At 39.3% G+C, this 5,468-nt stretch overlaps 1 pseudogene; it reads left to right on the forward strand.

Annotated features, from left to right (window-relative positions):
- Positions 1–1,036: 1,036 nt before the first annotated feature.
- On the forward strand, positions 1,037–1,726 carry LOC119052793 (ras-related protein Rab-13-like; annotated as a pseudogene).
- The last annotated feature ends 3,742 nt before the right edge of the window (positions 1,727–5,468 follow it).

Raw genomic sequence — 5,468 nt, forward strand, 5'->3', positions numbered from 1 at the left:
TTTGCTGATTGGACAAAAAATTAGGTATAATTTTTATTAGCAAAAAAGTAATTACCTAGCTTTTTTGCTCTAAAGTGACTTTTTAAAAAATACCAGGTGCCTGTGCTTGTATACAAAGACTTTTGGTACCAACAGTTAACCAATTGGACCCAACCTCATTATGTGGCATGGCCAGTAAGATGCAACTTTATTATATGACCTACATATTTATGGTTCAAGACAGGGCACTCACACCAATGCCTATCATTGTGTTGGCTGCAGTCATTTATTTTATTTGACAATATAAGAGAAAAGAGGTCAGTGTCCCTGACTAAATAGTCAGGTATTGCATATTTTAAAACTTCTTGCAGCACACTGGTTGAAAATCTCTGTTTTAAAGTAGGATTTGATGAATTTTGATAAAGGTATCAACCCATCTAGCCACTAATGATCTTGAACATCTTTTCATGTGTTAATTGGCCAGTTATATACTTTTTCCTATGATGTTCCTATACAAAACTTCCCCCTGCTTATTATTAAATGGTTTGTCTTCTTATTAATGATCTGTATGTTATATAGGTTGATCATGAATCTTATAAGATATATGTATCACAAATATGTTTTCCCTGTTTGTGACTTTGATTTCATTTTCTTAACAGTGTTGTCTGAAAAGCAGCAAATTTGAATTCTGATGAAGTCAGATTTAATCATGTTTTTTCATTTATGACACAGTTGTCTAAAAAATGTTTACTCCAAGATCACCAGAATCTTCTGTGTTTTCTTTCAGAAATTTGATAATTTAAATTTTTATGCCTAGGTGTATGAAACATTTTAAGTTAATTTTTGTGTTTGATGTGAAGCAAAGATCAAAATTCATTTTATTCCATGTGGGATATTTAGTTGTTTCAGTACCATTTATTAAAAAGTTTACCTTTCTCCCATGGAACTATCTTGGCACCTTTGGAGAAAATCAGTTGACTACATATGTGTGTTTTAAAAGTTACTGGTTAAGAATTCAGCTCCTGGGACACCTCCCTGTGCTCCTTAAGTGTCTGAGATGGCTAAAGCCTATGACCACCTCTTCAAGTTGCTGCTGATCCAGAACTCAGGGATGGACAAGACTTGTCTGATCATTTGCTTTGCAGAGGGTAACTTCACCAACACTTACATCTCCACCATTGGAGTTGATTTCAAGATCTGCAACGTGGATATAGAGGAGAAGAAGATCAAACTGCAAGTCTGGGACACAGCTGGCCAAGAGTCATTCAAGATGATAACTACTGCCCATTATCATTGAGCCATGAGTCAATTAGAGGACAGAGGGAAGCCTAAACCGGGAGTGTGGTTCAAGGCTCCATTGTGAACTCTGCTGTCCTCCAGGGCATCATTCTAGTATGTGACATCATAGATGGGAAATCCTTTGAGATTATTCAGAACTGGATAAAGAGCATCAAAGAGAAGGCCTCAGCTGAGGTGGAGCACCCACTGCTGGAGACTAAATGTCAGTGGGGGCCAAGAGGAAGGTATAGAAGCAGCAGGCAGGTAAATTGGCTCAAGAGCACGGAATCTGGGTTTTTGAGACTAGTGCCAAAACTGGTATGAATGTGGATGAGGCTTTCAGTTCCCTGGCATGGAACATCTTGCTCAAGTCTGGAGGCCAGAAGAGATCAGGAAACAGCAGTAAGCCCTCTGGCAATGACTGAAAACTTGTGACTAAAAGAATACCAACAAGTGCTACTTGGGTTGAGATCTCCTTTGTGTCTCCCCACCTTAAGCCTGAAGGATGAACCTGAGGGAGGTAGGGGGCTGAGGGGCCGTATGGAGGAGAAATAGCAGGTAGAGCTTAGAGAGGTAAAAATGGGTAGATGGTAAAAGAATGGGGAGAAAATGGGGGGGGAAGGAAAGCAAGAGAAGGAAAGAGGAAAAGAAGAAAAGGAGGTAGACTAGAGAAGGAAGAAGTAAGAAAGGAAGAAATTGAGTGAAAAAAGCTGAGAAAGAGGTAGGAAAAGAGGAAGGATAGATAGCTCTGGGCCTCAGACCTTCCCTGGGTTTTCAGGGCAAATATAAATGTAAATATATAATTTGAATGGATAAAGTTGGTACCATTTGCTACTGTGGCACCTTTGCTGAGGAGGCCTACAAACTTATTACACATGGCTGCCATTTTATTCTTCCAAGTTTAGGTTCCCAGAACTGGAAATTACTGGAAGGCAAGAACAGAACATGACTGACCATCCCCCATAGCCTCAGGCAAAAGAGAATATTGAAGCAAACTGAAGCTTATGAAAAATCAATCAAAATCTCCAGTGTTGTATAACCTCAACAGCCCAGGGGCTACATGATAGCAACCCTCCACCCTTTTATGATATAATTATATTCCAATAAAAGCTCAAAGCCTCACCTCTCAAAGCTGATGTATCTCTCCACACCATACCCCTCTCCTCTCCTGGAGACTGAATAAAAAGTTTGCTCTCTGAACTTTCTCCTCTTTGAGAATTCTTTCACAACCTGTGTCACCAACCACCATGATGTAATTGATTTATTTTGTTACTGGATCAGGATTTAGGGTCCTGTGAGAGGCTGGCTTAGAACCACCCTCTGGAAGTTTGGTCCTGTCAGTCTCTATGGTCTTTCTCAGTATTAAAGGCCCCCATTTGCATAAAAGCTCCTCCATTAGGCACCTTTCATCGTTGCCTGAATTGCTCTCTGCTCACAAACCTAATTCCTATTTCTATGGCAGTAAGGCCACCTATATCTGGCTGAGTCCCAGAGATGCCAGGACTAGTCCTACAGCTTTCTCATTTCACCAGCTGTTTAACTGATAAGGAAAACAGCAAAGAATAGAGATTCTCTTAAATTGAAGGTGTGGATATATTCTTTCTATTATGAGTTTAGAGGATTGTTGTGGGCAGAGCCTTCTCCAGGAGGTTGCAGGGCTTTTTTTTTTTTTAAAGAAGGACTCTTTTTGCACATCCCTAGGGGAATAATAGCCCTAGCCTCAGGGAAATAACAAGACCTAGTATTGTTATTTGCATGCATCTTTGATCCTGCCAGCAATCCATTTAAGTAGCTGGTAAGCATTACTATCAGATTGTATAGATGAGGAAAATGAGACACAGAAAAGGTTAATTTATTCATCAATATGTGCCAAGCACAGCAGTCAAGTTAACAGAAACTTTGGGTGGTACTTACAAGAGGGACAAGCAGGTTTTAACAGAAACAGCCTTTAACTACTAATACAAACAGACAAAAGTTTGGCATGCAAAAGAACCACCACCAAAAGAAAAACCAGGCTCCATACACAGCCCCCTTCACATGCATGATACCCTTTTACTATTACACAATATTTTTTAAACAGTGAAATTATTTCACAGACTTTATCTTTCATTGGGATAATGAAAATGTCAGATTAAGCTTAAACAAGATACTATTAGAGGTTTTTAAACTCATGAATATGATGTTCCAGGCATTTAATAAATACCTAAGCCTACAGTGAGGAAGTAGACATACAGCCCTGGAGTCAGCAGCAAAACCTTGTTTTGCTGCTTGTTCTGTTGGTAAAAAAACAAGACTCGGGGGAAAAAGTCTGACAATGCTGGGAAAAGAACTTGAAAATTAGTAAGTGTGGAAAATAATTTGATAAATGCATTAAGTATCCAAGCTTTGATAGGGTAATGTCCTTATCTGTGGCTTATTTTTTGAGCTCTGTAGTCAATTGTCCAGTTAGTTCGATTTGCTTGAGATGAGGGAAGACATGAATTTTGTGAATTTCAGGAAGACTGATGTCTTCATCGTACCCCAGAGCAAGTACTTTTAAAATTCAGTTTTAGTGTAGAGACCTTACTCAGTTTATTGTATGGCTACTGAAAGGGATATCTTACAAGATCTCACAGCTCAGAATGAGACATGGTATGATTGCATAAGGAGTAACAGAATACTAGATTTCAGCCAAAACTTTTATTGTGTCCATGTAGAAACATCCAAACCTGTAGGAATTTTTATGAGTTTATTTGAGCCAAACTAATGACCACTGCTGGGAAGAAAAACCTCAATGGACTGAGAAAATGCATTGGAAAAATGGTAGTTTTGCACTTTATTTTACACATTGCAATAAAACAAGGAGGCATAAGGAGGTTACATGAAATCCATTGGTGATAGATTAGGGAGCAGGAAAAAGCATGGGGGAAATCTCTAAGATTGGATAAAGAGTAAAATGATAGACACATACTTCTTTTAGATAGGTGGGTGTAGGATCGTTAACAGTTAACAATATCAATAAGGAGATTTGTCATCTCTGCTCTGGTGCGGTGGTTGTGCCGGAGGGGTACGGAAATAGAGAAGTTACCTTGACATTCAAAAGGTATGTTATCATAGATGGAAAAAGACAATAGACAGGCTCAATTAAGGTAAAGATGGACTTTTCTTGGAGAAGATTCTAACTTAGAACATCACTACTTGCCATGAACTGCTTTTAGTTAAAATTTTTAAATTTCAGACCATCTTACATGTCTACTTGTGGTCTCTGAGTTCGTAAGGCCACCATGTGTGCCTCTCCTGAGCATGTAAGGTTTAGTATGTGGCTTCTTTTCATCCATAATTCTAGCTAAAAATACTAAAAAAAAATCCACACCCTACTTTATGTATCATACAACTATTGACACATAAAGACAAACAACTTAAAGGGAAAAAAGTCCCAAGCAAAATTAAACCTGAGCCCTTAACAACAAAAGAGCTAATAAAAAGAAATTCAGCCCTTGGAATTAGACTCTCTAGACTCAAATCCTGTTCCTGCCCTACAAAAGATGACCTTAAGCAACTGCGATAAGCTCCATCTTATAAACAAACCCAGATTCAGCACCTGCCACCACGAAAACCAGACTCAGAGACAGTTGCTGGTGAGAAGGAAAGAAATGTATTAGACTGCCAGCATCTCAAAAAGATGGGTGGGTTCCTGTCATTCAAAACCCACTTTGATATCTCTGGTGGATTCTCAGTGATTCTTACAAAGAGTTGGTGGAAATGTGGGAGGGGGAAACTTCCCAGGAGGAGTGAGGATGTGCAGGTGCTGATGAGAGAGGGAAGTGGGAGTAAGGAGAGGTGGCTAAAAGGGGAGTCCTGCAGTTCCTGACTGGGTTTACCCCTTCTGTTCGCCAGTTGTCTCTCAATTTGCATTGGCATTCCTCCCTTTCTCAGATGCCTGCGGCTTGCAACTTCAAGGAGAACTAAAGCCCAGGGTTGACTAAATACTCTGATTTGTTACAAAATATATAACTTCGATTACTAGCTGGGAGATATTAAATCATGGTTATGACTTAACATCTTAGTATGGGCAGAAGGTTTTTAACAATTACTACCTAATTTTATTTTTTAAGTATACTTTATTGATTTGCTATTACAGTTGTCCCAATTTTTCCTGCTTTGGCCCCCTCCACCCAGTGCCCCCATTCCCTCCAGCAGTCCATGGGTTGTACTTATAAGTTATCTGGCTT

Source organism: Artibeus jamaicensis, unplaced genomic scaffold (genome assembly GCF_021234435.1).
Source record: "Artibeus jamaicensis isolate MK-2021 breed Jamaican fruit bat unplaced genomic scaffold, CSHL_Jam_final scaffold_1031, whole genome shotgun sequence".
Lineage (NCBI taxonomy): Eukaryota > Metazoa > Chordata > Mammalia > Chiroptera > Phyllostomidae > Artibeus > Artibeus jamaicensis.